Here is a 21,278-nt window from a genome sequence, read left to right on the forward strand (position 1 = left end):
TATGCCATCCGCACAAGGCCTCTCCCCTTCCCTGGCCACAGCCCCTTCCTGGTTTCTGTTTTCCTCCGGTTCTGAGCACCCACTTGAAGACCACATCTTCCCGGCAAGATGATGCCACCACACTGACTTGCTGTTTCTTTCCACAGCAGATCACAAAGAACTCAGAATTATTCCCTCACTCCTCAACTTCAAACCCCTTCTCTGGGTCACGTCCTACACGTCTTCACCTTCTAGGCTCTCAAAACAGGGAGATGCCAGCTGATCAGAAGAAGCCGTGTAGGCTCCATGAAGCCGCCCTCACAATAAGTGAACGCCACAGCTCTCTGGTCTCCACACTCCCAGCCCATCTGTACCCTATGCAAACCAGTCACCAGAAACACAGCCAGCATGCCTTAAAACGGTCCACATCACAGCAAATGAGCCAGAGAAACCAACCTGGGGCAAACAGCAAGGGCGAGACTTGACAGCTACAGGCCATGTGGGACCCTGGACTTGACAGCTACACGCAATGTGGGGACTGGCTAAAGAGGGGCAGGCCCATGCCAGGGCCTCAGTACGGGAGATGTCCCCTGGTGAGGTACCTCAGGCCTCTGCCATCTGACAGGGCAGGAGGCCCTCGCCCAACACCATTTGCTAATGAACTTCCAGCTTCTCTAACTGTGAACCAATTAGTTTCTGTTCACTGTAAGTTTCCTCAGTCCCAGGATGAGGATAGGGCTTAATGGGAGGAGCTCTTGCCTAACAGACGTGTTATCTGATGCTTGATATTTGATCCCAGCACTTAAACAATAGAGGCAGGAGGCTGAGAAGTTCCAGGTCACTCTTAGCTGTATAGGGAGGTCGAGGCCAGCCCGAGATTCACAGTCAGACAGTTTCTTTTAAAAAACGAAGAAAAGAAAAATAAACAAACAAATCAAACATTGCTCTGTGGACTGGCCTGGCCTCAAACTCAGAGATCCGTCTGCCTCTGGGATTAGAGGTGGGCACCACCACTGATGGGCTCAAAAAACTTTTTTTTTTTAAAAAAGTAGGATTAGAAGCCACATTAGAGTGTGGTACCAGTACTCAGAGACAGAGGCAGGAAGATCTCTGTGCAGCTAGCCTGGTCTACAGAGTGAGTTCCAGGCCAGCCATAGATACATAGCAACAAATAAAGTAGGATTAGAGGTGAGCTCAGCTGGGAGAATGTTTGGCCAGCATACACAAAGCCCTGAGCTGATTGTTTTAGCTACAGAAGTAATTACTGTGGTAGTAAACACACTATGAGGACTGAGGAGGTGGGTGCTGCCCTAACAGCTGAAATGTCTGCCGTCTTCGGCACTGAGTAACAGGCGGAGAGGCCGGCGGCAGCAAGGAAGAGGAGAGTGGCTTTAAAGGCACCTCCAAAAGTGAGAGCACAAACGGGACCATCTTATGTCACAGCCAGAGGGCCAGGCCTGGCCCGGTGCAAGCCTACTGCTGAGACCTCAGGAAAACACCAGAGCGCATGCCAAACGCTGGGTGGATGGGTGGAACCATGCGCACGCCCTGAGGCTCTATGGGAAGCAGGATGTAAGAGCCACATTTGGCAGAGGAAATTCTCAAAGATGCTGAAGTCCTACACGGGCAGCCGCGGCCGCTGTTAACCACATCTAGCAAAACAAAGAAAGAAATGACTTAATGGAATTCGTAAGCTAAGCGGAAGCAGAAAGGAGCCTGGAAGCCTCTCCGCCTGGCCACATAAGGAAACACAGGGCATCCCCAGAGGAAAGCAGAGGAGTAGCAAAGACAGCAGGCAGGCATGGTGCGGAGCTCCCAGGCCAAGCTGGGACCTCAAAGTTTACAGAGGAGCCAGGAAAGCCTCAAGACTACCCCCCAACTCTAGTGAGGAACCCGTCCAGTGAAGCAAGTGCTGGACTGGAGGATGCGGGGGTGGGGGTGGCGGTTGGGGAGGGGTGGGGGGAGGGGTGCTCGCAGCTTCTTCCCCCTGTACCTCAAAGGATATGTAGACAACCTTGGTGCTACGAGCAGAGCCATGTCAGCGCAGAGCCATGTCAGAGGAGACACTGCTGTGAGTCCCCACTGCTGTGGAAACTGGTGAGAAGCATGGGGACCACCTGACAGTGACCCTGTGAGAGATGCTATCTAGGAGAGCTTAGCAAAAGAAGGGGCAGAGGAGCTGGGGGTGGTGACGCACGCCTTTAATCCCAGCACTCGGGAGGCAGAGGCAGGCGGATCAGTGTTGAGTTTTAGGCCAGCCTGGTCTACAAAGCGAGTCCAGGACAGCCAAGGCTACACAAAGAAACCCTGTCTCGAAAAACAAAATACCAAAAGGAGGAGGAGGAGGAGGAGGAAGAGGGGCAGTGGGGGACATGGCTGCCCAGGACTTCAGGGGGTGGCACATGGAAGGAAAGAGCATCCATACTTGCAGGTGAGCTTAGCGTTTAAGAAACAGGCAGGAGCATCTCTGGGCTACACAAGACCCTGTCTCAAAAAGAGAAAGAGAAGAAAAGGGCCATTCTGGGGCTATGTGCCTATGATCTCTGTCATTCTCATTTGCAAAGGACAGAGGCAGAAAACAAACAAACAAAAAACAAAACCCCACAAGTTCAAAGCCAGCTTGATACAGTCTGTCTCACACACCAGGAGGAAGGGGGCTAGAAAGATGGCTCAGAGCACTTACTGCTCTTGCGGAAGACCCAAGTTCAATTCTCAGTACCCCAGGTGCTCAGTACTACTTGTAACTAGCTATAACTAATCCAATGCCTCTAGCTTCCACAGGCACAGGCACAGGCACCAGGACACACATACACACCCGGAATTTAATAATAATTAAATCATTAAAAAACAAAACAAAAACAAAACCGTAACTTAAGGCTCAGGAGAAGGTTCAGTAGAAGTGCTCAATGTCCAAGCCTAAGGGCCTGAGTCCAGTCTACACCACCCACATAAAAAAAAAGTCTATATGGCAACATTTGTTTGTGATTCCAGAGCTGGGGGGACAGAGGCAGGTGGATCCTTGGAGCTCACTGGACAGTTGAGTTAACCAAGATTACGGGGTACAGGTTCAGCGAGAGACAATGTTACAAACGCACACATGTACTTTTAACACTATCCATGCTTTCGGGTTGAGAAGTCAGCTAGGACCTGTCGCTCCTTTCTTCTTGCCTGTCCCTCTCCTTAAAAAGGAGCGTCCTCTGCAGCTATCACAGGCTGACAGCTCCAAGTTCTCTTGGAGACTGACTCGGTCTCATTAGTGCCTGACTCCAGTGAGACCCTGGCCTTGTGACTAGAGCAGGGCTGAACAAGACTTTGACACTATGGGTACAGAAAGGATTTCAGATGCCATAAGGCCATGTGTGGCAGGGGCGAATGTATTTTATGACCCCGCACCCCCGAACTCTGCACAAGGACCCTGAGGGGACACAGCAAAGAAAACCCCCACCAAACTGGGCATGGTGACGCACGCCTGTAATCCCAGCACTCGGGAGGCAGAGGCAGAGACAGGTAGATTGCTGTGAGCTCGAGGCCAGCCTGGTCTACAAAGAGAGTTCCAGGACAGCCAAGCCTACACAGAGAAACCCTGTCTCAAAAGAGAGAGAGAGAGAGAGAGAGAGAGAGAGAGAGAGAGAGAGAGAGAGAGAGAAAAGAACCCTCACTAGATGCCAACATCTTGCATCTCAAGAACTGTAGTACAGTAATGACATGCACTAAGGGCACACAGGAACTTCCTCAGGTAATTCTGCAGCTCTTCTGTAAATCTTGAGCTGTTCTAAAGTAAAATGTTTATTTAGGGCTGAAGAGAGAACTCAACAGGTAAAGCTACTGATTGCCTTGTAACTATGGGAACTTGAGTTTAATCTCGGGGAGGGTGGGGGGTGGGTGAGGAAGCAAGCACAGAGTGCAGCCACATTCCTTTCTAACTCCAGAGATTGGGGGGTGGGGGTGGGGCGGGGCCAGGACAGAGGCCGAGTATCACCGGAGCTCACCCAACAGTTTAGTTAACCTGGATCGTGAGCGCACACGTGTAAACCCAGCTCCGAGCTCAACGGCAAGCCAGCCTTGCCTATACGGTGAGCTTCAGGCTACCGAGAGTTACTATTTCTAAAGGAAAGATGGGCAGCACCGGAGGAAGAATGCCCAAGGTTGTCCCCCTGCCTCCGCGACTTGTACACACACAAACATGAACACACAATAAAACAGAAAGCCTACCTGGGAGGGGGAAAAACGCACAACTAATGTCATGCACGATACTGCTTTTTACCCATCCACCTGGTTAAATCACATGGTGGAACTGGCTGGGGTGCAAACAATCAGGCCTCCATTGAGGGTAAACTGAGGCTCACGCCGGAAGTGAACGCACGTGAGTCCTCTGGCCATGGATTTGGCCTCTGTGAGGAACATGGCGCTGCCCACCGGAATACAGGGCTCTCTCTGGAGAACTGCTGGTGGGCAGTGGACTGCCCAGCCACCCTGCCACACACAAAATGGTATGCAGCCATCAAAGCAGAGCCAGGGCGTTTCCTGGGCAGAAACATCATTTCTGAGAAAGGTGTGAACAGGCCGGAACAGCAACAGGATAATACCATCCGCATTATTCAGTTCCTTCTATAAACCCCCTGGGAGGACAAGCAAGGGATGACGTCATCGGTGCCTACAGGAAGCAGAGGGGGGGAGATGGGGGGGGGGCACGACAGGGGACTGACCTTGGCCACTTTCTCCTTCTCCTTAGCCACTGCTAGAATCACACCCAAAAAGTAAACCCTCTTTGGAGTGAAACAATGTCCTCAGCCAACCTGTCTCTGCAGGCCCCACTCCCAGGCCAGCTCTCCCACCTCTGTTAAAGTAACATGACCATAGCCCTTTGTCCTGTGGACTGCATCTCAGGCCCCTCCTGTTTACAGAGTGATTAAGGCCTCTAATTACAGGCTGAAGAGGAGAGCCTATCTGTGGTGCCTGCATCCCCACAGTTGACCAACCATGGACTAAAAAAAAAAAAACCGAAAAACAAACAAAAAAAACAACCCAGCACACAGAGTATGTGTGCTTTATTATTCCTGGGACAATACAGTAGAATAACTATTTACCGAGTGTTAGGTTCTTTTAGCATTTTTTTTCTTTTGGATTTTTTTTTAAGATTTATTTTCATTGACATGTATATATTCGCAGCAGTATATTTACCCCCAGAAGCCACAAAAAGGCCACTGGATCCAGGAGGCTGGACTTACAGACACTTGTGAGTCACCTAGTGCAGTTTCTGGGACCCGAACCTTGATCCTCTGCAAACAGGTGCGCCCTCTTAACCGCTGAGTCACCTCTCCAAACCCCTTCTTTGGGACCTTTCAGTCTTAAACGTGGTCCTTTTGCCTCAGTCTCCCAAGTGCTGAGATTTCGGGCAAGGGGCACCACCCCTGGCTTCGACTGGGGTTCCAGAAGTAATTATTAGAGTGCTTTCTGAAACGATGGCCAGTACGTGGGGGGGGGGGGGGGTCTGTAGTTCAACACAAATACCACGCCATGTCCACAGAGTCCGGTGGTTAAAGGGCGGTTTTACCATTTGGCAAGAGGACTCTGAGTCTATCCGTCTCCCACCCTGCAGTCTCTTTGTGGTATTTTGTGCTATGGTCCATTCTCATTCGGGGACTTTGGGAGGTCAAGGGTGAGCCAGGCAGGGGAAGCTGGGTGACCTTCCAGGCTGGCCTAAGGAGTGAGTCTGCAGGGAGGCAAAAAGTTAACCCGCAGGAGGTGGGAACCAAGGCCAGCCTCTTAGACTGAGTGCAAGTTTGGAGGGCGCGGAATAGGAAAAGCAGGGGCTGCACGCGGTATCCTGGGTGGAGGGGTGAGGAGGGATGGAACATACAAAAGGGGGGCAGTCCAGCTTCTAGAGCCTTCACAGCGGGCGGGCACCACCCTAGCTAGACCTCTGGAGGACTAGGCAGAGTTCTGCAAAGCACTTAACCCTTAGCAAGAAGGGAGCTCAGATCCTCAAAATAAGCCTCCATCACCAGAATGTCAGGAGCCGCCCACTGCAGGGCCCGCCCACTTAGGGAACCGCCCACTGCAGGGCCCGCCCACTGCAGGAGCCGCCCACTCCAGGAACCACCCAGTAACTCACTATAACACAAACACACATCACCCCAAGCCAAGGGCACCACTGACAAATGAAGAGTGCTAGGCTCCAGAACTTTCTACTGCCGTTTCAGCCTCACCCTCAATCTCTTTAAACGTTTCTATGAAACTGTATGTTTTTTTTTTTAAGATGTATTTAATTTTGTTTTATGTGTGGGTGTTTCGCCTGTATGCATGTATGTGCACCAAATGCGAGCCCGGTGCCTACAGAGACCAGAAGAGGGCACCGGGTCCCCTGGAACTGGAGGTTACAGGTGGCTGTAAGCCTCTGTGTGGGTACTGGGAACCAAGCGGCCAGCGCTCTTAACTTCTGAGCGGTCTCTCCAGTCCTGAAATAGTACCTTAACTTTTCTTCTAAAACCCCCATATTTCTCTCTGTTTTCTATACATCTGGGAAAGGGGAAAAGTGAAGAGATGGGGGAGAAAGGAGAGAGAGGTTCTATCTGAAATTTTTTGGTTCTAATTCATACCTTGCTACTCCAGGGATGTGGCAGAGCCCGTCATTTGCAGGATGCTGCTATCAAGTTTCTGAGGACCTGAGTCCCTGCAGAACCAAGCATGTAGAAATATAAATAAATGAATGTGTGTGTGTGTGTGTGTGTGTGTGTGTGTGTGTGTGTTGTGACTCAAAACAATGCCGCCTCAGGGCTGGGAAGGGTAGGGTGACTGCCTAGCATACAAGAAACCCTGGTTCAGTTTCCAGAAACCCAGCAGGCCTGTTACCCCAATATTCAGTAGGCAGAAGCAGCAGAGTCAAAACTTGAAGGCTACTCTCAGTTACATAGCTGGTTTGTGGCCAGCCTGGACTACATGAGACCCTGTTTCAGAGGAAAGGAAAAAAAAAAAGCTCCAGGGCTGAAGAGAAAGATCAGCTGTTAAGACACCACTACTCTTGTGAGGGACCCCTGAATGCTGTCCCCAGCACACATGTGGCAGCTCACAACTCCCTACAGTTCCAGGGTTTTCCGTGTCCTCTGTGGACCTCACAGCACTGCAGGCGCCTCTGCCTTCTCCATGGACGCAGCCACAGGGGGGCTATTCTGAAGGTCCTCCTCACCAGGAAGGCTCCTACTAACAGCTTTGGAGCGATGACCAAAAGTCAATACCATGAGTGGATGGACTTTGTCACAGGCTGTTCCCAGTCCTCCCAGCAGGCACATCTGGAGACCATGACTAGGTTCCTGGATATGGCCTGCTCTTTCCTGTGACGCGCCTCCTGACACATTATCTGTTAACACTCTTGCAGGGGGAAAGCTGTAGTGCTTCCTGGGAGTGACAGAAGCCAGACTGGCCATCTGCTCTTGTCACTGGGACCTTTAGTCTCCTAGGGTTACAAGATCTCCCTTAAAATTACTCTGCTGAGAGCCCAGTATCATGGCACACACGTATAATCCTAGCAAGTCTGCGGCCAGCCTGAGCTACACACTGACTTAAGGCTGAGGCACGTATGCGCTCACATACATCCATAAATACAAGATAAAGGCGTGTTTTAAAAACGAAGCAGAACCCAGACAAGACAGAGTGCAGTACATAACACGAGCAGAACGTCTCAGGGCGTATCTGCACCGATACAAACTGACCGTGGCCAAGAAGACCACGCCCACTTCTGCAGACTTTGCGTGTTTTCCTTTTTTCCTCCCCTTAATATTTTTGTATTTTGAAATGGACTTGCTATGTAAACCCGGCTGGCCTTGAACTTGCAGTGATTGAGCCTCCTGACTGGGATTACAGGTGTGCACCACCACACCCAGCTTGTTCTGAAATCTCTAGAACAAACAGCTTTCTAATATATATATATTAGAATATATATATATAATTATTGTGGGGTGGGGCAAGGAGTTAGTGTGAAGGTCTGAGGACCACTTTCTGGAATCAGTTCCCTACTCCGCTATATGTGGGTTTCACAGACTGATCTCAGGCCACCAGGCTTGCACAGCAAGTGCCATTACCTGAGGAGCCACCTGGCCTGCCCGTGACCAGCAGCTTTTCCTGAGGCACTGTCCCGTCCAGGTGACTGGGAGGCCCGTTTGGAGTGCCTTGTAAGTGCTTAGTTATCAGCACCTCTTGGTGAGCCTGGAATTCACTAGATGCTCTGGAAAGACAGAAGAAGAGGGCGGGGCGGGGGGGGGCGGGTGGTGAAAGAGTGCCAGTCATTCAGAATTCTGGTCCCAGCTCTGGGTCTTTACCTAGTAATGGCCTTCGAGGGCCAGAGCCAGGACTCAGTAGTGAGGGTCCAGCCACAATGTCCCTGAAGCCTGTAAGTGTCCCCTAATATGTGAGAGGCCAGGGGAGCCTCCCATCTACCTCAATGGCCGCAGGCAACCAGCTGAAGTGGCTTTGAGGATGGCAGACGCCTTGAGTTAGACTTGGGATCTCTTTAGGCTCGGCCCCCCACAAAAACGCATGACTACCTCTCCTGGGCCCCAGTTGCGTCACAGGTTCGGTTTCTGCAACTGGACAGCACTATGCTCCTCTGTGGCAAGCCCCAGCTAGACTGGATTCTCAGCATCAACGTGGCAGCTCCCAACAGTCTGTATCTCTATTGCCAGAGGATCTGATAGCATCTTCTGGCTTATGTGGGCACCAGGCATTCAAGTAGTATACAGACAAATACACCGGTGAAATAGCCACACCCTAAAAATAAAATTAAGTGATTTTTTTTAAAAGCCATTTTCTTTAGGGCAAGCAGGATGGCCAACACCTGCGATCACAGCCTTGGGAGACTGAGGCAGGAGGGTAATGGATTTAAATGTGACCTGGGATACTCAGGGATAACGTGTCTCAACCAAACAGATGCAATTTGTAAAGATTTATCTGTTTATGTATTTTTGTGTAAGAGTGCTCTGTCTAAGAAGCAATCAGAGCCCATTGAAGATGGTTGTGAGCCACCAGGTGGTTGCTGGGAATTGAACTCAGGACCTCTGGAAGAGCAGTCAGTGCGCTTAACCACTGAGCCATCTCTCCAGCCCCAGATGTAATTTTTTTGTTTTTTTTTATTTTATTTTATTAATATATTCATATTACATCTCAATGGTTATCCCTTCCCAGATGCAATTTTTAAAAATTGTTTACTTTAGCTGAGTGTAGTGGCACATGCATTAATCGTAGCACTCTGGAGGCAGAGGGAGGTGGATCTCTGTAAGTTCGAGGCCAGCCTTGTCTACATAACAAGTTCTAAGCTACAAAAAACATGAGATCCTGTTTTAAAAAATAATAATTTTTTAAAGAAAAAGAAAAGAGGAATAAGGGTTGAGGAGATGTCTCAGTGGATAGAGCCTTGCCATGTAAATGGCAGGCTCAGAGTTCAGATCCTGGACCCCATGTAAAAAGGCAGGCAGGCAAGGGCAGGTGCCTATAACCCCAGTGTTCCCAGTCAGAGTGGGGGCTGGGGGGCAGGGCAGCTGGCTAGCCAGACCAGCCAATAGGGAGCTCTAGGGTCATCACAAGCCCCAGCCTCAACTGAGGAAGAAATCTGACATCAACGTTGGGGGTACACACACACACACACACACACACACACACACACACGCAGGAATATACACATGCACACGCACCACACATACGTACATACTTAAAAAAAGAAAAGTAGCTAGGTTTGGTGATCTAGTCCCTTACTCCAGCACTTAGGAGGCAGAGCCAGAGGGATCCATAGTTCAAACAGCCAGGCTTGGGGCTTTAGAGCAACCTAGGCTACGTGAGGCCAGCCATAGCAAAAACAGAAGGGGAAAAAAGTTTAAAATAACCTTTTTGTTGTTGTTGTTTTTCAAGACAGGGCTTCCCTGTGTAGCCTTGGCTGTCCTAGACTGGCTTTGTAGACCAGGTTGGCCTCAAACTCACAGCGATCCGCCTGCCTCTGCCTCTCGAGTGCTGGGATTACAGGTGTGCCCTACCACGCCCGGCACTAAAATAAACTTTAAAGAGATGAGGCCCCAGGATTTCAGCCAAATAATGGTTTTCAAAGTCACCTCCAAACTGAACGCAGTCCCCAGCCCCTCCCTCCCTCCCTCCCTCCCTCCTTTTCAGCCACATATGGGTGGTACAAGCTGTGGGAAATACAGGCTCCAGACAGGCTGCCCTGGATAGAGAACCGGCTTTCTAGATTTAGGTATCAGATCAACACACAAAAGGGCAAGGCCCTCAGAGAGATAAAGCGGCTTTTTAACCACCAACGTAATCCTCTAAAAAAAATCAATTCTTCCAGAAAGAAAAAGAATCCTTCATTTCCACTGCTGTGCTCACTGCCCCACTGCCCTAGCCCTAGAAAGGAAACAGAAGGCTCAGAGCATGAATATGGAGATCAGAGAAATGACTCCAGTCCCGGAAGGAGCTGGTGTGCGGAGGGAAGCAAGCCTTAGAAAGTGGCCTAGTTTGTAAACAAGAAGGAAAACCAGCTGAGAAGGCCGCAGGGACCTGGTCTTTGAGGTCTTGGAAGAAGAAGCGAAAGCTCCCTTAGGAAATCGTGTGCATGAAGGAGCAGGCCTGTCTAAACCCAGGAAGGGTATGACCAGGAGACCAAACGCTGCTTAAAAACTCTTAAATTCAGAGCACCAGCCGCAGTCTGTACAATACAAGACCTGCATCACCTCCACTACCGTCAAGAAAATTTAACCTGGAGAGGACACTGGCGGCCAGACAAGGAGAATGGAAGGGGCGTCTCCAACGCTTCAGAAAGAGGAAGAAGAGCAGACTAGACAAAAGGGCAACCTCAGGCCTCAGGCTAAAGGCCTCTTTGAGGAAAGAAGAAATGGCATTTGCTGAGCCTGCCCTGACAAACTTCACCATACACCTTGAGGGGAAACCCAGAAGCTCTGGGTCAAATATCTCACAGAAATGTTTTCAAATTCCATCTTCTGAGTTCCAGTGGTTTCTGCAGGGTCATATGTCCCACAAGGCAAAGATAAAGTTACCACAGGGTTCAAATACAGCATAACTACAAATTACACTGATTTGTGGAATGGAAAAAACGATTCCGCAGCGAGCCGGAGTGTGCCCTACAATCAGCGTGGACCACTTCCCTGGGGATCCCAGGCAGACAGCATTCCAGGCGCCCCCATGAATGACAGCTTTTCATAACAGCAGCGAAGGCAGCAATAAGCCTGACCAGGTATCAGATCCTGTGTGTCCTGATTACAGTGACCAAGGAAAAACGGGCTCAATGAAAAAGACAGGGCCACCCAACAAAGAAAGCGGGTACCCGCCTCACACCCTTCCTCAAACTATGTCTGATTTCGGCTCCCACATTTCCTGAAATCCTGCTGGGTTTTACTGTTTATTTGTAAATTACATTTATCTAGTTTGTATGTGGACATGTGTGCTAGGGTGCAAGTAGGAGGTGAGAGGACACCTTAGGTGTGGAAGTCATACGTAAGTCTCTCCTTCCATTACATGGATCTTGGGGACTGAATTCAAATCGTAGGACTTAGCAGCGAGTGTCTTTACCCGCTGAGCCATTTCCACAGTCCTCTGGCTAGTTTTTAATATAAAAATTTTAAACCAGGCAGTGGTGGTGCACACCTTTAATCCCAGCAGTGGCAAGTGGATCCCTGAGTTCAAGGCTAGCCTGGGCTACACAGACAAATCTTGTCTCCAAAAACAAACAAACAAAAAAAATCCCCAAATATCAGCACATGGGGCTGGAGAGACTGGCTGCTCTTCCAGAGGTCCCAAGTTCAATTCCCAGCAACCACATCGTGGCTCACAACCATCTATAATGTGACCTGATGCCCTCTTCTGGCCTGCGGGTGTGCATGCAGATAAAGAATTCATACATTTTTTTTTTAATGAATAAATCTTTTTTTTTTTAAAGATCAAATATTGGCACATGATCTATAAATTTCATTGGAACCAAGGTAAATAAGACAAAGCTAAATTTCCTGTTGCTATTTTAGGTTTTGTTTTTATTTTTGCTAGTTGGGTTTCCCGAGGCAAGAGTCTCACTATGCAGCAGCCCAAACTGGCCACAAAACAATCCTCTGGCCCCAGCCTCGTAGGGGCTGGAACGAGGTGTGTGGCATCATATCCAGGCCACACTGAACTCTTAGGTGGCTCAGAAGCTCCGTGGGTCACAAATGGCTTAAGCACTCCATCACTTTCCTGAAGTTACCTAGGCATATGCCGGTTTTGCCCCAGAAGCAAGATGCACCCCAAGGGGGGGGGGAACGAGACACAATACAACTCTTTGTAACTTGGCCACAGGGTTCACCAGTGTGAACTCTGTAGATGATATCAGTGATGATGTCAGAAGGCTGGACACACCTGCCAGGCCTGGACCCGGGGGAGTTAAGGCTCTCGAGTGGAGCTGTTACCCATTATTAGCCTACTGAGACACAGACAATGAAACTACCAAGAACGCAGTGGGCATATTGGTGACTCTGAACAGGAAAGGACACTGCTGGGGCCTCAGGGGCCTCAGAAGCACTGTCTCCCTCTGACTTGGTCCTGCCTGCCCTCCCCACTGGCAGGTGTCATAACAGGAGCAGTTACTCTAACCCTGCAGGCGGCACCTGGCTACACTGCTGCTGTGCTAGCCTGAGCACTGGAGTACAATCCTTCTCAAGTACAGAAAAAGCCAGCATGGTGGCATACGCTTGTACTCCCAGCACTGGGGAGATTGGCTTTTCTATCTCCAGTACTCACTAGTTGGCCAGTGAGCCTGGCTAGTCTAAGTAGTTAGCTCCTGGCCCATGAGATCCTGTTTAATATGTATGAGGTGCTATGAGTCCAGATGTGGGTGTGTGGATATGAGTGCAGTGCCCACAGAGGCCAGAAGAGGGCATGAGAGTCCCCCTCAGAGCTATAATGGTGGAAATGAGCTCAGGTCCTTCTCTCTCCAGTCCCAATATACATACATTAGAAATAAGAGGAAAGAGCGCTTCTCTTGACTGTCATAGTTGTTAAAACCTTGGAGTGCTGCCCCATCTCCAGGAGAAAGAAATTCACACAGAGGACCAGAAAGACTGAGCAGATGTGCTCCAGCCCCACCATGGGTCACCCTTATAGAAATAAATATCCATCTCAGGGTCTTCGGTCTTCATATTTGAAGGCTCTTGGACCTGTTACACTTTCCTGTAGTTAACTTGTCTTTTGCTGAAGGCATTTTGGATGTGACTCTTAGGATGCTGAGACAGAGCCACACCTTTGTCTACAAATCTAAAATATGGCACACAATTCTCCAAAGGTCTGTAGCCAAGTGACAACTTCAATGGGTCTAGCGCTGCTGTCACCACTGTCCAGACTGTCGATGAATGCTCAACAATAAAATGAAGTTATGAGGACCCCCGGAAAGCAGCACTTGACCTCAAACAGCAATTCCACAGCAGGTAAACACTATCAAGAAGTTCAGAGTCAGCCCATGGTTGGCCAAACGGGCTGCAGAGACAGAAACGCAGAACAGTCTATTTACCTGTGGATATAGGCCACCTGGCTCCCTGGGCTATTTTCATGGCAGCAGAAAGCCAAAACAAACAGAACACAGATGGCTGGTGCCAAGACTCCAGGGCTTCCTCTTACAGGCCACCTTCCTCTCCCCCCCCCCCCCCATGGGAGCTTTGGGGGAAATTCGAAGGAAAATTTGCTGTTGAGGTAGAGGAAGAGTCCTGCCCATTCCCACAGTGGTGTGAGGCCATGCCCACATCAGCAGGGATGGCTGGGTTAAATTAAGGCAGGAAAGCAGGAACTGCTTATCTTCTGAAAAATTAGCTTAGGCTGGAAATGCCTACCAGCCCCTGACTCCCGGTAGGTTCCCTTTTCACTGTCTTCGATAGTGGGTTTGTCTGCGCCTCTCCTGCGGCTTTGTTCAGATCCTTCTGCTTAGGTGTACTGTGCTCAGGCCTCAGCCTCTTCGGTCTGGGTACACCCCACACACACACACACACACACACAACTGCCTTAGCTGCGATTCCAAACTAAGCCCTGAACTTTTCAACAGCATGCCTGCTTTTTCACCCATAGAGTAAGCCACTCCTCGGGGCCAGGAGCCATTCTTTCATCATGTTCACAGGACAAGGAGTAGTCCTTTCCCCTCCCAGGGCCAGACCATACAGGTGACTGAAGGACAAAGGAAATGTATCTGCCAAAGACAGGAAACTAATTCTACCTAGTAGCTCAAGACACTGATGATAGATCTTAGAGCAATCACTGGGTCACTTAATTCAGTAAAACATCACAACGGTATTTTTTTTTCAGGCAGGAATAAAACCATTCAGGAGTAATGCCTCTAGTATAACAGGAAAACGGACAACGATCCTCTCACACAGTAGGTCTGCAATGCTTCTTAGATGGCCTGGTACAAGTTCAGAAGGCAGAGGAAGGACTGGCTGAGAAGAGAGCCAGGTGCAGTATGGGTGCTATTCTAGGCCAGGTAGAGCAAGTGACACACCCTCTGGATTCTGATGCAACCGATATCGCCAAACACTGGAGGAATTCCTGATACCACCCAGCACCCTTCTCTGCCGCCTTTCTCTCTACATTAGTTCTATTTTAAAAAGAACCAATCTGAGAAGGCTGGAGCAGAGGGCAGAAGGACAGGCAAGCATCTACTGGTGAAAATTATTTGTCTTAAAGGACTCCAATATGGAGTCCAGGAGTCCCTGAGCCAGCTCACCATGCCCGGGGGAGGACAATTTGATTTTTAAAAGGCTGAAGGAGCGGGCTCCGTGGCACAACCCTGTAGTCTCAACACTATGGAAGCAGAAGGGCCAGGAGTTCAAGACCAGCCTCAGCTACAATACAGAGCTGGGCTGCCAGCCTAGACATCATAAGGCCCTGTTTCAAAACAGCAAAAAGCTCACAGGATCTTAGAGCACCCTATGACTTCCACGAACTGTATTTCCCAATGACTACCGCGGAGTCCAACAGAAAATGACATCAGCTCCACTATCCGGAAGCACAAAACCCAACAAAATACTAGGGAATGTCCAAACGACACGATCAACGGAGCTCTGCCTTTCTAGAACACACCCATGCTCCCTTCACCTCTTCCTCTTAAGCCTGAACGGGAAGCTCTGAGCACAACCCGAAAGAAGATCAAGCGCACCGTCTGGACGCACACTGACCTAACCCAAGAATTGGGCTGGGTAGGAGGCAGGCAGGGCCACGTCCACCTTCGCCTGGGCTCCGAGCTTCGCGATTCTACAGGTCCTCTGCGCTCCGATACGCCCGCCCCAGACTGGGATCCCCGCGTGAAAACAACATGGATAAGGACCAAAAAGCGGACGCGTGAGCCGGTGGCAGCCAAAGAGCATCCGGAAACTTATCCTACTTTTTCATCTATTCACTTTTGGTTTCAGAGTCCACGAGCGATCATTCTCCAAATCTCAACTTAGAAACTAGCCGGGAGGTCTGAGTTGGCCGCGCGCGCGGGCCAGGAAGGCTCCGGGGAGGCAGGGCAAGGCAGAGGGAGGCAGAGAAAACCGCCCCTTTTCCTATAAGCCTCAGGGGCATCATCCGAGGATGTTCAAAGGGGAGCCGGTAGCCCGGGCCTGCGGACCAAACACTATCGGAGCACGGCTGGAACCCCTGGCCCTCAATCCTGCCTGCCCAGAGCAGGAGAGCGCGGTGCCCCAGGGCTCTACGCAGGTGCCAGAGCACATGCTCCGCTACCGATGCACCCCCTCCAGTGCCCAGCGCCCCGCGTCTGGCGCTTCCCACGCTGCACCCAACCGCGCGCACTCACCGCCGCCCGCGCCGCCAGTCTAGCCAGGAGGTCTGAGCTGGCCGCGCGCGCGGGCCGGGAAGGCTCCGGGGAGGCAGGGCAAGCCGGGGCGGGGATGTTTCGGGGGCGTGGCTTGGGAAAAGGGCCTGATGGGGCGGGGCCTTGAAGGGATGGAGCAACAACCTAGAGGCACGCGGGGTGCGGAGGAATCTGCGACCGGAGAGGGCTCCCGAGAGGCAGGGAGCGCGGAGGCGGTACCGAGGGGCGGTCGGGCGGGAGGCGGACTCTTCAAGCCGCGAGGCCTGGGAGAAGGCGGGGCGAGATTACTCTTTGTTTCTAAGAGCCCCAACCACACACTCCCAAAAGTCGTAGAGAGAACCCACAGAATAGGAGACAATATTTGAATGTCATGTGGCTGATGAAGGCCTAGTATTCAAATTCTATTAAAGAACTGTACAAGAGATAGAGGCATAAATATTCGAGGTCAGCCGGATCTACCACAGTGAGTTCAGGCAAGCTAAGACTTCATCAGAGACCTGCCTCAAGAAACCAAAAAGCAGCGCGGCTGCAGCTCAGCTGCTAGAGGGCTGGCAAAGCATGCAATGAAACCCTGAGTTTGTCCCGTGCCTCATGCATGAATATAGTGACATAGGCCTGCAACCCCAATGCTTTGGAAGTCTGAAACAGTTTCTCAAAAAAGTTGAAGCTAATCTGGGAGACACTGGAAGCTTGAAGCCACCTAGGATACACAGGGAGACCCAGTCTCAACAACCCATCCGCCCCCACCCCACCCCACCCCACCCACACCTACACACACACACACACACTCTCTCTCTCTCTCTCTCTCTCTCTCTCTCTCTCTCTCTCTCTCTCTCTCTCTCTTTCTCTCTCTCTCTTAAAACATATAGTCTTAGTGTTAAGATTCTGCTTCAGGCCAGGCGTGGTGGCGCACACTTTTAATCCCAGCACTCAGGAGACAGAGGCTGGCGGATCGCTGTGAGTTCGAGGCCAGCCTGGTCTACAAAGTGAGTCCAGGACAGCCAAGACTACACAAAGAAACGCTGTCTCGAAAAAAAAAAAAAAAAAAAGATTCTGCTTCAGTCTGCCTACTTGTGATGCCATTGCTTACCTGCCACGGGGGCGTGGCCCAGGGCCATATGAAAGGACAGACTGCACTCTCTCTGCCCTCTCCCTCTCCCCCCTCTCTCCCCTCTCCCCCCTCTCCACCCTTTCTCTACTCTCTCTGTCTCTCTACTCTTCTTCTCACTCTTCCTGTCTCTGTGTCTGTCTCTCTGGGGTACCCTTTCCCCCTTTCCTTCTCCCCTCCCCGCCCCCAGGCTCATTTAATAAACTCCTCTACAACATAGTATCTGCTGGCTGATACCTTATTACCTTACCGTCTTATTTTCTTTTTATTAATCATAACACTGGATACACAGGGAGACCCTGCCTCAACATCCCCACACACACACACACAATCCACAATCTCTTACAACATATAGTCTATGTGTGTGTGTGTGTGTGTGTGAGAGAGAGAGAGAGAGAGAGAGAGAGACAGACAGACAGACAGACAGACAGACAGACAGACAGACTCACTGTGTACCCCAGCTGGCCTGGGACTCACAGAGAGCTACCTGTTTCTCTCCGCTTAGTGCTGGGCTAACGTATGTGTTGTGTGTTGCCACGCATGCCTGGCTTATATGTGTTAGCCTTGCTTCACTCTGAGGGAGGAAAGGATTTCTTTCTCTTTTTTTGGTGTTTTGAGACAGAGTTTCTCTGTGTAGCCTTGGCTGTCCTGGACTCCCTTTGTAGACCAGGCTGGCCTCGAACTTACAGCGATCCGCCTGCCTCTGCCTCCCGAGTGCTGGGATTAAAGGCGTGCGCCACCACGCCCGGCCTGAGGAAAGGATTTCTTTTGGGTCACACTTTCAGAGGGCTCCAATCCATCATCGTGGGAAAGATCTGCCAGGCTGTGGATGACAAGCGATGCAGAGGCTCTTCACACGACAGTAGGCCAGGGTGGAGAGTGAGTGGCCAGAACCCAAGACAGGAATAACCTTCAGTGGCCCACACCCAACAACAGGCTGACTTTTACCAGCTAGTCCTGCCTCCTATAAAGTCTGTAATCGCAGAGCTGGCATGGGAGAGGCAGAAGGATCCGTGGGGCTCGCTGGCAGCCAGCCTACAGAACCGGAGAGACTGTACCACAAGTGGAGTGGAGTGCCTGGCAGAGGAGATTCCATAGCGTGGTCATGTAGGTGCTTTTTCCAAAACACTGAAAACAAGTGTTCCCAACTTGTAAGTCTGTACAAGATTGTTGAGGGCAGCACTATTCACTAAAGCCAAAGGGAGTGAAAACACAAATGGTCAACAGATCACTGGGTAGACAAAAACATGGTGTATGCAGGCCAGAGAGAAGTACACCGACCTAGCAAAGGGAGCGCACAGACCTTGAAGACATTATGAACAAAGGCTGATGCAAAAGACTACCCATCCTATGGTCTCATTTGCATAAAGTGTGCCCACAACAGGTAAATCCTTGAACCAGGCAGGTCAGCGGTTGCTTGGGGCTGGAAAGCTCAGGATGGGCAGGGGGAAACCACTGACACCCTGACAGTGATGAGAATAACATTGTTCTGGGAGTAGGATAGAGGCAACAGGTGCACAACACTGAATACCTAGGTGCCACCGGTCACGGTTAAAGTGTTGCATTTTATGAGATGCTGCGAACTAACTTCCTATCTCTCTTTTTCCTTCTCCTCCAGGCAGGGTACTGGGACGCAGGCCAGGCTGACGTTTAACTCACAGCAATCCTACGGCTGTAGCCTCCCCAGAGCTGGGATCAGAGACATCTGCTACCACACCCGACTTCATCTCAGTGTGTGTTGGTAGAGTGCACACATATGTACTTGTTTGTATGTATGGGTGTGCATGAAAGCAGGTGCACCTATGTGTGTGTGTGTGTGTGTGCGTGTAAAAGCCAGAGAGGTTGGCTTAAGGTAGAGAACACTTGAGGAAGACACCTGATCTTTTGAGGCAGGATCTCTCACTAGACCTGAAGCTCAGTGGCCAGTGAGTTGCAGGGACCCACCTGCCCCTGCCTCCCCCAGCACTGGGTTACGTAACACTGCATTTGGCTCTTGTGTGGGGCTGGGCATAAACACACAGGTCCTCGTGCTCAAAGAGCAGGCACTTCACCCACTAGGCCATGTCCCAAGGCTCCAATTCTTTAAAAATCTAAATCAGGCCGGGTGTGGTGGCGCACACCTTTAATGCCAGCGCTCGGGAGGCAGAGGCAGGGGGATCGCTGCGAGTACGAGGCCAGCCTGGTCTGCAAAGTGAGTCTAGGACAGCCAAGGCTACACAGAGAAACCATGACTTGAAAAACTAAAAACAAAAACAAAAATAAAACAAAACATAAAACCTAAACCAGGTGTGTTGTACAGGCCTCACTGGGGTTCAGAAAAGCAGAGACCAAGGCAGTGATAGGTTGGTGTGGGAAAGAGCTGACGCAACCCCCGCCCCTTTTAGAAATGAGCTGTATTAAGAGACAGGAACTTAAAATTCTGACAGCCATGCTCAGGCCTTGATGCAGGAAAGCACTAGAAAGAACAGGGCACTACATCTGTCAGTGATGACAACTGTAAAAGGAAGACAGCTTTACTTTAGGACGACAAGACACTCGGGTCAGGGAGGAGGGGCAGTTTGACTCAGAATAGGCCCTTAATCCCAGCACTTGGGAAGGCAGAGGCAGGCGGAGTGCTGTGAGTTCAGGGGCAGCCCGGTCTATAAAGTGAGTTTAAAACCACCAAGGCTACACAGAGAAATCTTATCTCAAAAAAACCAAACCAAGGGGCTGGATATATGGCTCAGTGGACTAGAGCACTGTCTGTTCTTCCAGAGGTTATGAGTTCAAGTGCCAGCAACCACATAGTGGCTCACAACCATCTATACTGGGATCTGATGCCCTCTTCTGGCCTGCAGGTGTACATGAATATAGAGCACTCACATACATAAAATAAATATTTTTTTTAAAGGCCCACATAGGTTCATATACTTGAATGCTTAGTTACTTAGGGAATGGTATTATTTGAAAGGATTAAAAGGATTAGGAGGGCCTTCTTAAAGAAACTGTGTCACTGGGGGTGGGCTTTGAGGTTTCAAAAGCCCAAACCAAGCCTAGAGTCAGTCTGTCTGTGTCTGTCTGTCTGTCTGTCTGTCTGTCTGTCTGTCTGTCTGTCTCTCTCTCTCTCTCTCTCTCTCTCTCTCTCTCTATATATATATATATATATATATATATATATATATATGTAGCTCTCAGCTTGCTCCAGCACCTGCTAGCTTGCCACCATGCTCCCTCCATGATGACAATGAAGTAAACCTCTGAAACTGTAAGCCAGCCCCAATTAAGGGCTTTCTTTCACAAGAGACACCTTGGCCATGGTCTCTCTTCATAGTAATAGAACAACAGCTAAGACATCCCCTAAGCAAAACAAATATCCAACATATACTTCTTCTGCAGGGCAGGGGGGAGTTCCACACCACAAGACTTATTTCAACAGAACACAGGCCTTGTGATAAGAAGCATTGGAAGCCAGATGCCAGGTAAAGCCGTGAACAAGCATGTCTACAACATCTTTTGTCCGGCCTGTGGAGTTTGGGGACATGGACTGGTTTCTTCAGACTGTATGACCTGGCTGCTCACAGTGACCAGTCTCTTAACAGAGCAGGCCCATGATCCAGCATTGCACAGCAGGAGAGGCCAAAACACAGCATATACCAGCTCCTCAGTCACATGGATGAGAAAGGAAACCATCTCTGGAGCTTCAGGCTGGGGAGAGAAACTGGTGCCGGACAGGACGCAGAACAGGCCCGGTTCCCTCTTTTTGTTTTAAATAAAAATTACATATATGCACATCTGGGAGGGTGCTGTACACAGACACATCTGGAAAAAAGTTCTCAAACTTCCTCAGGGATGAAGGAGACTATAAATAGCCGTGTCTGTGTAACATAATCAGAGAAATTTGTCTGTATTTTCTGATATTTTATGAGCAAAATATAAATTGTCTTTCTAAAAATAGCAAAACCAGGGCTGATGAGAAGGCTCAGTTGGCACTTGCTGCCAAGCCTGACGCTGTGAGGTCATCAGTCCCAGCACTCAGGAGGCAGGAGGATGTCTGTGACTGAGGTCAGTCCCAGCACTCAGGAGGCAGGAGGATGTCTGTGACTGAGGTCTGTCCCAGCACTCAGGCAGGAGGATGTCTGTGACTGAGGTCAGTCCCAGCACTCAGGCAGGAGGATGTCTGTGACTGAGGTCAGTCCCAGCACTCAGGAGGCAGGAGGATGTCTGTGACTGAGGTCTGTCCCAGCACTCAGGAGGCAGGAGGATGTCTGTGACTGAGGTCAGTCCCAGCACTCAGGCAGGAGGATGTCTGTGACTGAGGTCTGTCCCAGCACTCAGGCAGGAGGATGTCTGTGACTGAGGTCTGTCCCAGCACTCAGGCAGGAGGATGTCTGT

General features: G+C 50.3%; 1 protein-coding gene across 1 annotated transcript in view; it reads right to left on the minus strand.

Annotated features, from left to right (window-relative positions):
• Window positions 1-15,892, minus strand: part of LITAF (lipopolysaccharide induced TNF factor) — a 38,637-nt gene extending 22,745 nt beyond the window's left edge. Inside the window, exon 1 of the mRNA XM_084763179.1 lies at window positions 15,782-15,892. The gene's annotated coding sequence lies outside the window, so the exon portion shown is untranslated. The remainder of the gene's footprint in view (window positions 1-15,781) is intronic.
• Between the last annotated feature and the right edge of the window lie 5,386 nt (window positions 15,893-21,278).

This window comes from Acomys minous (genome assembly GCF_964271855.1).
Source record: "Acomys minous genome assembly, chromosome: 16".
NCBI classification, from domain to species: domain Eukaryota; kingdom Metazoa; phylum Chordata; class Mammalia; order Rodentia; family Muridae; genus Acomys; species Acomys minous.